General features: G+C 36.2%; 1 long non-coding RNA gene across 1 annotated transcript in view; it reads left to right on the forward strand.

Annotated features, from left to right (window-relative positions):
- LOC134791793 (uncharacterized) overlaps positions 1-13039 on the forward strand; it is an 82741-nt gene extending 69702 nt beyond the window's left edge. The window contains exon 3 of the long non-coding RNA XR_010144316.1: positions 12634-13039. This is a non-coding gene — a long non-coding RNA (uncharacterized LOC134791793). The remainder of the gene's footprint in view (positions 1-12633) is intronic.
- Positions 13040-13407: the final 368 nt, after the last annotated feature.

Genomic DNA, 13407 nt, shown 5'->3' on the forward strand with positions numbered 1-13407 from the left:
GCATGGATTATGGCACTACGATTACCTGCGATTTTTATGGCAGTTTTTGCACTTTGGATGTGCGTGGATGGGTCGATTATGAAGATAGTTGAGTGTTGAGTGTAACCCTTTTTTGAGATAAATGGTTACAATTACTTATGGACCCTTATTAGTAGGTAAATTGAGGGGGTTAGGCGTCCTAATTGCGTATCACTGGGTTGATGTTAGACGATAAGAGGATACTTTGGAAGAGATTAGCAGGCCTCTTAAACCTGAACTTTTTTTAGGTATTTGTTAAATCCAACACTGCTTTTTATTATACTTATAGTGGCATTTTTAAACTAATGACAAATGCTGCTCCAGCTTATTTGATGTAAGAATTAATGTTTAGGTACATACATACCTACATGTCACATATGATGATGATCGCAAGTCGTTGAACCCAGTAATTATAAGGAAATAGACATGCAATATCACATGTGAATGTGACTGCATTATTTACAATACAAAATGAACGCTTGCATGACATGCACGCGACAAATATTTAATACTATAAACCCGTACACGGCGGGAAGAAGATGATAACTGGCGGGAAAAAATTGAAGAAATTGGAACCTTATGTTTTAAGTTCAAATTTCTTTAATAGAATATCTCGAGTTATATCAACTTCTTCCCGCCGTTTACGTTAACATTGTAAAGAGGTATGTTATTGATAATGATAGTGAAAAAGGTAAAATACAAATAAATAAAATGTATAGGACAATTTTACACAGATCGACCCAGTGAGCTCCATAAGGCTTGTGTTGTGGCTACTGTATTATAAAGCTATATAAATAGTTATACACATGGAAAACATCCATAAATCAGAAACACATATTTGTGATAAACACACAAATAATTGTCCTTACCGGGACTGACTAAATAGGCTAGGAGGCTCTCAAAAGATTAACGTAAAATGTAACGCACAAACTTAATCCCTTTTTTATGTATTTGGTCAGTGTAATGTAAATTAGCGTATAATAAATGACCGATTTAGGCTTGATGTCATCGCGGTACCCTTTTCGGTCGAGTTTTATGTTTACACGGATAAGGGCCTAACCCGCATTGGTTGAGAGGGTAAAAGTATTAAGTATGTATTAGGCTTTTGAATACCTGGGATTACGAGAAAACCGGACCAAAGGTGAATTAGAGAAACTCTAAAAAGGAAAACAAAATGTAATCTATTTCGAAGGCTTGATAAACAGTCGGCATACTAAAGTCTAAAGTGTCATTCTATGGAACTTGCTAACTATATATATTTATATAGTCTACCACCACCACCACCCTAACCACCATATTTAAACTGTCTTCGAATGATGAATTTACTACTGACTTTTGTTTACATAGTTATATAGCAAGTTTCATAGAATGACACTTTAGTGATCAATTTGTAAGATTAGGAAAAACATTAGCTACATAAATTGTAAAAATTTACCTAACCTTGTAGTCATTATAGGTAATTATATTCTCACATTACGAGTATATTAGACATGAAAATAAAATTTGATATGATTCCGGCTAAAGCCAAAGCCGGTATAAAAACATTTATGTTTTTTTCGCCATTCCCAATTTACGAAATGGCAAAAACAAACGTGTGCTTAAATGAAGTAAGTCAACAAAACCGCCGAATGCATGAGTTCAAAGCAAACGAGTTTCACACAACGAACTCAACGACTTGCAGTGAAAGCAAGAAAGCCTTTCTCTGCCATTTTCGGGTAAATGCCGAAAAACTCTGTGCATTTCCTAAACTACATCGCTTTTGTAAGTGCAACAGACGTTTTATGAGTATTTTCAGGCTAAGAAATCTTCGTTTAGTCGTAACTCCCAAGGGTTTCGCGTTGCGCATACAAAATAACTCCTTTCCTGAAGGCAGATCCTAATCTTAAAATTTAAATTTGTTTATTATTGTTATGATACGACCTCGACCCCGACCTCACATAAGCACCTGGGATCGTATCGATATCAAAGCCATAGTCTTGTCTTCATATTAATAACTTAGGTACATTTTATTATAAATAATTAAGCCGGGCCTTATATGCGTCGGATATCCTTATACAGCGCGCCTTAATCAAAACTGTCTAACCATTTTCTTCTTATTTGTCGAAATATTCATGTTGCATCTCTTTCCTTAATTTCGGAAAGGCGTCTGTCAAAGCCATATTTGCGTAATCAACAAAGCGAAGTATAGGTATTACTACAGGCACATGACGAAGCATATAATACAAACAACTGACGAATTTAACCGTGATTCCCGAAAATCTGTTAACGGGGGATATTCTCGTACGCCAGTCAGTACAATATGGAACGCAAACATTATCTTTTTAGAAGCCTAAAATAAATATAACGCTATTAACCGTGAACAAAAGTTGTCTGGAAACAAAAGAATTCTTCCCGGAGTGAATTCCCCCGGCAAAACAAGACATAATAGAATACTTGCGGCGACAATCGATTTGCTCGGCAAATGGTGGACCCACAGACAAGTGAAATACAGACTGGTAAAACCGGAATAAATGTCATATACAAAGGAAAAATTGCCAAGGCCTCCAGTGCCCAGGGCCGCCTGAACCGCTCGGCAACCTGGACTGTGGCGTGGGTAAAAATTTCCAAGTTACCTAATAATATGAAATTTCCGAAGGCTTGTGACGCCTGCTGGCCATACTAAAGATAGAACAGTATGGTTGCGTTTATAGTTAAAATAGTAGTGTGTCTACTTGTAAATAAAGTTAAAATATTTTCATAGAAAGTAATTTCATTTGTTCTTAGAAGACTGGTAGAGTCGTTTACCTGAATAGTACAAGGGGCAAATTTCACTTATGATTTTATATAATTTCAAAACCCATTTCTCACCAAGCTCACTAAATAAATAAATGATACATCCTTTAAGACCTGGGCAGACCTCGTTGGGTGGTGCTATCTAACATCAATGGACGATATTGACAATCTTTATTATTACAAGTCTCTGGTGAGACTATTGCCTTGCCCTGGTGCCTTGGGCGTCTTCTTTTATGGAAAGTGTTTACAATTTCAAGCTAACAGCTGCTTAGTGTTCTACTTAGTGTACAACAAAATGTTCTTACGACTATATTTTTTTTAGTGTACAAAATACATGTATGTTCAGACAACAAGGTCACATAAACAGAATACCTTACAAATAAAATAACATACCTAAGTACAAAAATCTTAACTATTAAGCAATTTTATTTTGGCGATACAAAGCGTAAGAGCTGGTGTGTTGTACGACATCATAACAAAAAAACTTGGACAAATATAAAACGTTTACGATGGCTTAGTAGAAAATGGATTCGAAAATTATCTTGGACAAAGTAACTCACCTTTCTAAAATATTCGTAGGTATGTGAGTTATGTCCAAACTTTGTAACGGCTAGTAGTGACTACACTGTAGACGTGAGAAGAAAGACATTATTAAAGTTTATAGTATCGTAAAAGCAGTTATTCTTTACATTATTGACATTGCAGGCAGACAGTTTGGCACCTAAAACTGGAACATAAGTTCCAAGGTCATAACTGGATTATTGGATTGGATGTAGACTTATTTATATAAAAAAATAGAATAAAGGTCGAGGGGTTTCGATTAGTCATCAGCAACGACAGATTGTCTTAGTCCAGGTCAAAGCACACCAGCTACGTGTGCGTAGACGTGCACGTGCGCTAAAATGTTGAAGCCGTGCACACACACGTAACGCAAGTGGTATGAGGTCTCGCATAAAGATCTGTACCTATTAACTACTACGCGCGTGAGCATGTGTACGTCTACGAGTAGGCACACGCACCCGATGCGCGCAGGCCTTAAGACTTGTACATTTTTCAGAAGCTTCTCGTAACATCAAAAACCAGTCAACTGACACGTTTACGAGTCTTAGCCCTTTTGAAGTTGATTTAAAATTGTAAGCAGTTAACGTTACTCTTGGGAGTAGGTACCTACGTAGTAGATAACTATGTATGATTTATAACTATTGTCTGTACATGTGCAGTTAAACATAGTACCTTTTGTTCAAAAATGCTTATTTAATTTATTTAAAAAAATTCAATCACACAATACGTAGTAGGTAAGTTCTTTCAAAGTAACATGGGCGTTCTTCCATGGTTCAGCTACGAGTATTCCGGGAATAAATATGGCATACTGCAACTGTTACAAAATATTGCGAATTTGCTATAACAAATATACATAGTAATAAATAGCCAGGTCTCAATAGTATTTGTGGTAGGTAGGTTCTCCAATATTTCGTGTCTTTATAACCTTTCAATGCGATATTTTTAATTTCAATAGAATGTTCACCACGCGGTGTCTCTGAAAAACTGGTATTTTGAAATCGTGAACGAATAAAATGCATCAAGAATAATGGTCTTGTGAACATGAATGATGCGCCCACGTCGCGTGCTGTCATTTCGCTTTTTAAACTCATCTTTTCACTGGCAGTTGCTTTGTGCCCTCACTAGTTTTCCAGATTAAAATGGAATCACATTATTTTTATTTTCTTACAGTTATTTTTGCTCGATTCGGCGAAATATGGCTTGATTGTCAGTTGTTTTTAGATAAAAACCATTCCATTTGTAAATAGACATTGATAAAAAAATTTACTAAAATTTATGATATTATTATCATATTTTGAGAAAAATATGGCTATTGTTTACTTAGAGACTGTATTGTGTAATTTTCGGTACAAAACATTAGTCTGCCGATTTTTGCGGGGGAGGGGCACGTCAAATGTATAGGTAACGTAAAAATAGTCATGTCAGATAAACGTCAGACCATACAATGTGTATGACCATTGGCCGCCTATTTTCGACAGAGGGGAACGCCCGTTAATGACTACTCCGTTTGGTTATATCTTCTAAGATTGTGTAACGAGACTGTCTAAGATAATTAGGTACTCACCAAAAGAATAAAAACATGTCCAGATAAAATGCGGTCATACTAAATTCATGCCAATTTCTACTGCTAGCTAGAGGTCAGTTGCCTATGTAAATTCGGCATTTAAGCCTCAATAACGCCTGCCAAGTTCCATACCTTGGAAATTTTCTTGGCACTGAGAACATGCCAAAAAATAGCAAACACAGTTTCACCAAAGTTATTACAACAGGAGTAACCTCTTATATGTAAAATAAGGATCCTGACCGAATTTTTAGTCATTTATTGCAGTTTTATCGAGAACCATTTTTCTCCTCTACCGTACCAATTTTTCTAACCTAACCTATCTAACCGAGGTTTGAACCCACGCTTTATGACCACCACATACCATATTGCATATCCACATACATATTGGTTATAAATAATCTATCGTCTGTCGTGTCTTGCGTCACTATCACATACATTTATATATTTGTTAGCTAGTGACGACCATATGACCGTGCCGATTGAGGTTATCTTTGAAACAACCTCTATCTACGTTTACGAAAAATTTACTTTTTATACTAGAACAGAACTTCAACCAGAGATAATGCTAAATGGTTACGTGATTATATAAAGTTCCCGTAGGTTTCGCATCTTAAGTGATCCCTATAAGTTACCTTTTAGCCAGCAGCATTTTGCGGTCGCGGGTTAACGTTATTTTAATTTTTCCCCCGGGATTCGCCAAAAGGGTGTAATGTGGCCCGAATGTTAGGCCAGATGAATAAAGAAATGAAGATAAATTAGCCTTCTGGCTTTGACGCACGGTGAAATGAGACGCGATCGTTGTGCGATTTTCTTTCCCTGAACAATGAACTATACGGGTAGCTTGAATTTAATATACAACGTGTAACCATTTTCATTGTTCTTGATTGTATTTATTTTTATTATTAAAACTTACGACTCTTACGAGTTTCATAGTTAAGTTTTTGACAGGCATCTTTGTAAACTGCGTAAGTATAGTATAATACGTTGTCAAAGATTTGTACCGTGAGAAGAGGCCTATTCCAGGCCTTTACTTTCAGGCAAAATGAGTTGATAATGATTACAGTGTGGTATCTAATAATATTTATATTACATTTTATCTACTTGCACAGCAGTTGGTATATTTTTACATTAACATAATGTAAGGAAAATATCTAATTTATTCACAAGACATCGCTAACCCAATCATATTTTAATCAGCAGGTTTCCAGAAAAACACGAGTCCTATCCTCACTAAAATATTAAGCATGTCGAACAAAAATACCAAGAAAAAATGCTAATATCCCTCCAGGGCGTCTGCAATACGCCATATCCATCAAAAAACATTTTTATGAAGCCAAAGTCCGCTACAAATTCGTACCCGAAAACTGTAGGAAATGGGATATGCATAAAAGATCACCGAGAATAAACAGGCGAACATATGGAGCCCGGGTAACCGTATCAGGGTTTATTGGACTGGGAATCCTTATCCCTTTTTACGCTATCTTGTAAATCTATGGGATTAAATCGGGGAAATATTACGGTAATAACACGCACCAACATTCGAGTTTCAGTTCGTCATTAATATTGTTTTTATGGCGTCTTTATCGCTGTCAGTTTTAAGTGGGCTTGAATAATTTAGCTCTCAATGTTGAAGAGGGGTTATTGTTTATTTATTTGTTTCTGTATAAGTAAATGTTAGATAGATGAACCTAAGTATTTGAATGTCATCGTTTTTCGTATTACCGTAGATTTGAGATGATTCTAGGGTTTGAAACATTCACCGCCTCGTTCGTGACTTGAACATCTAACTCTGGGATACCTGCCTATCAGTCTGCCAACTGGCTCCTATTTCACCAACGTGACAGGTGCGACAATTCGACAAGTCTCATAGTTGCTGACGTCACAGGCATCCATGGGCTACGGTTATCGCTTACCATCGGGCGGGCCGTATTCCTGTTTGTCACCATCATTGTATTATTTAAAAAACTTTATTATATTGGCAAAAAACAGGTATTTCTCTTGCGATGTTTATGATGACAATGATGACAATTGTCACAAGATTTCAAAGAACTTTCAGTAATTCTTGACAGCAGATGAGTTCTGTGTCGGAATTTCGTGACAATTGTCGTATTTCTTATGACAATTGTCATTAGCTTCGCAAAATAAATACTTATTAACTGGCGATATAGTGGAGTTTTTCTTAATTAACATGTTGGTGGCAAACAACCACACTGCCCGTCTGATGGTAAGCGGTTACCGTAGCCTATGGAGGCCTGTGACGTCAGTAACAGTGATGTCGACAATTGTCGGACCTGTCACGTTGGTGAAATAGGGCCCTGACCTTCCAAAGCTTGCCTAATTGCGGGTATTAAAATATTTCCAGCATATCATTGGTTGTTTTAAACACCTTGTGGAAGTCATCGTTATCATGTATTTATTCAAGAGATGGGCTATCTCTATCCTGTGCCTGCTTTTAATTAACTATTGTAATTTTATCAGCTCTGCTCTGCTAAGTTACCTATAAATAATCAAGATCACGTATTTCTAAAGTTATAATTGTCACTCGGAACCCAATAAAAGATTTAAAACTATATTTTAAACATGACTTATTGTCTGTATCTTTAGGTATTCAAATAAAAGTAAACAAACAATTTGTACATTTTCGGGCATTTATAACCAAATACAAAACCGCCTGGATTAGTCACTACACGACCTGACTTTAACCTACTTTATTTGATCATGTAATGTTTTCATCTACCCTAAAATGGCTCCTTAAGCGAGTTGTGGGTAGATTTTGTTTACTTTTATTTAAATACCTAAAGATACAGAGTATAACTTCAAATACCGCCGTAGTTCACTGTTAACTTATTCCAAAGCTCCATTTAAACGCGGTTTCCTTATCCGCAAGTCAAATTCCGAGCAATATTTGCGTGACAATTTAAACGGTATCCTGGCGTGTGCTCACCCAAGCGTCGTTCGATGTACAAAGTTTGGTTAAAGCTAAACAACATTAAACGGTGATGGAGCGAAGTTGATACTTGTAGCGTCTGGAGAAAGTACTAACGATTACTTTATTACTTACACGATTTGGAAGTTGGATTAATTAGAAATGTAGGACGAGTTTGGAGTTTTAGATTTAAATAACTTGTGTAGTTGATAGGCTTACGGAATAGGGTTATCTAATCATTTCAGTAATTGAGAGAGGTGTACCTTTAAGTTAAGGTGAAATGAAGCGAAACGCTTGTATAAAAATCGTAGTATGAGGAAATCGGTGATCTCACCTTACATTTCGATGATGCTTGTGATACACCAGGGTTCCTATTCGAGCGACAATATACCAATAATTAAGGCTTACTTTTCTCACTATCCACTCTTAAGTTGGCGTTTAAGGTATTATTTCGGCTCACGTTGATTCTTAGTTAACGAAAATAATATAATATATACGGTTTGCAGTCACCTTTATCACTCAATTGTGACATAAGTATTGCAAAGTGTACACTTCTTCTCTTCAACTTTTTTTTATTTTTGACAACATATATTTAGCTTGTAGGTACATAGCTAAATTTTGTATTATCAAAAGGACTGACAACGTTCGTTTTGTCAACAGGACGCAAAGCTTGTTTAACATCGTCATTAAAATTATTTTTAAGTTACTTCTGAAGCTTAAGTAATGTAATTTCGGCGTAAGAGTTCAACGTTAGCTCTTAATTGCGACCGTAAAATCTTTGTTTGAGTCCAAAATCAAAGTTCCGTTCGTTACCGGCCTGCATTCTTCTCGGGTGAAGCTTCTTTTCAGCTTTACAGATCACTTATCGCACATTGGCGTTCCCCTACTACAGTGATATTCTACATGATACGGAAAAGTAAACTGACAGTAATTTGAAAAAAAAAAAACAAAAAAAAATATAGGACATTCTTACACAGATTGACTAAGTCCCACAGTAAGCTCAAAAAGGCTTGTGTTCTGTACTCAGACAACGATATATATAATATATATATACTTAAATACATAGAAAACAACTATGACTCAGGAACAAATATCTGTGTCATCACACAAATAAATGCCCTTACCGGGATTCGAACCCAGGACCATCGGCTTCACAGGCAGGGTCACTACCCACTAGGTCAGACCAATAAAACCAGCCAGAAAAATAAACTGTGATTCAGCCGTTTTAGTGATAAATGTTAACAATAAGGAGTAGAACTATGAAAATAAAAGTCGAAATGACTTTTATACACAGTCGTTAATATTAGGTATAACTCTTTCTCATTCTAAATGTGAGTGCAAACACTCATGTTAATTGTGAATAGTTAATATGAGTTGTATGTTTAACATGAGTAGTTGCAGTATAATAAAGGAGTAGATGAAATTGAGCTATGTGGTTCGTAGAAGTTCAAATTAAAGTACTTAATCAAATCAATTTAAGAAAATATTTTGATCATAGTCTAATAAAACATGGTCTTCCATTCCCAGAGTGACACGGGCCTACGTCACAACAACATGGCCGCAATATATAGCGCTATCGCATATTATCATATAGCGCTGTCGCATGATGACGTATGCCCGTGTCAGTTAGGTGACCTAGAAAAGTCGGGAATGGAGTACCAGGCGGAGTATATTATTATACCATGATTTTGATTTGTGTTATTTTAAGTGGAACCACTACTGTGAAATATGAAATATGTATGTAAATTTTAACATGAAATGTAATTAAAGAGAGCTATTTTTTTTAATGACGGGTCCTCATAAACGGTTCAAAATGGGGAGTCTATGGGAGTTAGTCTATATCTCCCCCAAAGTGCTCCGTTTTATTCCACCTGGACGTTTTGTTTCGGCGTTCGGCTTTCGAGAAGTTCTTACTTCTGTTTTAATGATCGCGCAAAACTGCCGGCTCGGGATTTTTCAAGTGAGCAACAGTTGGCTGGGTTTGTTGTAAAAGTAACCTTAATTTTATGTTCGGCCGAGTTTTGCGGGCATTTAATTATTTTTGTTGGTAGAACTAATTATGAAATCAGGCAAACGAGTGGATTTTCAATTTACCCTCTAGCCGCCTAGACATCAAAACTTGCCAATACAAATGTAATTTTGATTTGTCAAAATAAAGATTCAAATTAGAATGGAACGGGAACTTTTTATAGGCCTCTGGGCGGCTAGAGGTTAATAACATGTTTAATAGATATAGGATACGTTATTGAAGGTCGGGTTATTTTATGATGAAAAAGAGACGGTTTCAGTCTGTGGGTTGTTTTAGGACTAAGTAAATACCGTTTATCATTTTGCGAATAAGAGCAATCTTAAAATATGTAGACATCGACACACTGAAACACTGATACGAATAGGTATGTATTTAGTATACACGTTTTATTTACGGTCGTATGTGTATAAATGTATTTTATTTAAACGGACTATATCATATATCGAGAGGTGAGCGGTCAAACCCCATAAGTCGAGATATTTTTTCATTCAAATAAGAACTCCACGCACGTCACATATAGTTCTAATTTGAATGAAAAAATATCCCGACTTATCGGGTTTCACCGCTCACCTCTATTATATTGAATTAAAAATACATCCCGACGTTTCAACCCAACCATGTACGGATGTAGGTATTTAAAATTCTTAACACGTGGTAAATAAATTGTTTAGGTAGGTACTTAGTTTTTTTATGAATAGTTATCACGGTACCCGAAGACAATTTCATTTTATAAATCAGTAAAAATATGACCGAAATAATAATTTAGGTACTTATTTTTATAACAAACGAAAAATATACAATAGACATAATTATTACAAAAACAACAATACATTAGCAAAATACCGTCATCAAAAACCATAAAGACGTGCCTTTGTCTGAAGCAGCGAATCACATCCGAGTTTCACAACAAAAACAATTAATCGGTATCTTCGTATTAGTTCGCTGGCCGAGGCGAAGTTGGATAATTCCCTTTTGTGGACATTAGGGATTAGAGATATACGAGTAATCGTGAAACAATGGTTGTACTATTCTGTTACGAGTATTATACCGCTTGTTGATTGTTTTGCACGTTTAACTATACTCTTAATAGAGATTAATGTGTAGGTTATAGTTTTTATACAAAATTCAGAAGAAATATTCCATATAGAGAATATTTACTTATAATTATAAGTAAATATTCGTCACCTCGCCGAGATGTATGAAACTCACATCTTCAAGCAAAATATCTTGCCAAATACTCAATCTTACAGAAACCACCCTAACACAGACTGAGCAAGGCTAGAATAACCCCCTTATTCATAATACTTTACAGGCCTGATTTAGTTAAATTATGTTTAATCTCTTTCTTACAAATACATAAGTCAAAATGACAGATAAGGACAAACGATTATTAGCTAATTGAGGTTTGTAGCGCGTTTATGAATAAGGGGGTAAGACTCTAAGCCACATATGTATTTAATATACCAACCTATAATCAGACAAATAATAAAAAACCGAGAGGGAAAAAACTAATTGTGTTCATAGTCTGAAAGAATGACTAAAATGCCCTTTTCATTCGTACAGTCAAAGATTTTAATTTCCTTACCATTACGTCCCTTGTCACAGTGACAATAAATATGAAAGTCGCTAAGCACCTCATACTATATAATAGTCACCGTGACAAGGTCCAAAATGGTACTGAAATTAAATTCCTTGACCGGACCAAGTAACACCAACTTATAGTAGGCATCATAATTTTGACTACCTGAACTGTAGAGTGGTCGTAAAGTTCAAACTGCATATTGGGGCTTTGGCATGCTTTATAGCGCCATTCAGAACTACGTATTACCAATATTAATAATTCATTAATTTCAGAACTGCAGTATAAATTAATGGTTAACGTTATTGTTTAATTACGGCCACTATTGTGCGCCGAAAGTGTTGTTGGCAAAGCATTGGCGTATAATTACGTATTAAACTACGGTTAATTAATGGCTTTTATTATACTATTATACTTATTATTGTCATAGCAATCGGCAGCGCATGGTGTACACCGTAAAATAGATTATTTGGGAATATCGCGGTATTTTATGTTTAAGTGACGGTTTCTTGTACATATGTTTGCGTGTTTTTTATCACTATTGATCAGTTACATAATTTAATGAGGGCTTATGAATATTTTTTAATACACACGCGATACGATAAAACACATCATAATGAGTACCTAACTCAATCAGTATTCTACAAGGTTAGATAATACTCGTATGTATATTTTTAACTAAAATCTAGCATATAATTATCGTAGACAGATTTGTTATTTGAGATGGGAAATTTTATAGTTTAGTTTAGGTACATTTTAATTCACCGAGATCACCGGATTCTGTCGTTGTATCATAGGTACGATTAGTATTAAAGTTCTTTATGACGATTTAAGACGATGAGTCCGAATGACAGGATTAAGGAATGACTTTGAACAGTTTGAACTTGGTTTACTTTGTGTCAAGAGAAAACGTTGTTTCACTCAAGTACGCGAAGGGTTCTGATTTTATCAGTATATGTATGTGTCTTGTGTAAATATACGGGTACTTTTGTGCCGTGTGTTCAACCATTACTAAGGCTGAATAAGGTGTCGATCTATTGATTTTTATAACACGGGTGACAAAGGCTATGTTTTAAATTGACTTTGAAAGATAATAAAAGATATCTACGAAAAAAACTTTGGTGTTAACTTTTTCTTGCTTAAGTTTAAGATATTTTGTTTAGATTTGTTCTCTTTTGTTTCAGATAACAAATTATAAACTTGTGACATTCCGCCATGGCCCCGCCTGCTCCGCTCGCCCCCAAACGACACCACTCCCTCCGGCTACAGACTGACTCCTACCTATACAGTTGAGCTCTCAACATGGTTAAGTAGTGTAACATAAGACTTACAATAGTACAATGAGCTTATAAGTTAAGTGGATGAACGAGATGCCTTACTACGGGTATCGGGAGGGTGAGTCGGACTCGGGAGGGGGGTCTGAGTCCGACGGGGGCGAGGACTCGGAGGGGGGGATGAGTACGGAGAGCTCGGCGGGGCAGGGGCTGCCTTATCCCGGGTTCACCCCCGTGGCGCTGCGGTACCTGACGCAAGACTCGAGGCCGAGAAGCTGGTGCCTCAAGCTGATCACCAATCCATATCCTTTTCAATAATTATGATTTTACTTCAATTACCAAAAAGGTAAGCGCTTAATCTATTATATTTAAATAAGCAGGTTTATTCCTAAATTAAACCACAGATTTTCATCCATTTCAACATCAGTTTAACCTTTTGAACGCCAAGAACACCTTAAGGCGTCGTAACTAGTCGTGCCTACAGCGCTATAGACAACTATAAGTGTTACGGCGTACGGCTTAGAGGATATAACCAACGGAGACGCCATGTCTAAAATTTTCGGTACAAAATAGTCTGCCGTTTTTTGCGGAGGAGGGGCACATCAAATGTATCGTCATGTCAGATAAACGTCAGTCCATACATATGGTTGACATGTGGTTGACCATTGGCCGCCTATTTTCGAC

This window comes from Cydia splendana, chromosome 6, assembly GCF_910591565.1.
Source record: "Cydia splendana chromosome 6, ilCydSple1.2, whole genome shotgun sequence".
Classification (NCBI taxonomy): Eukaryota; Metazoa; Arthropoda; class Insecta; order Lepidoptera; family Tortricidae; genus Cydia; species Cydia splendana.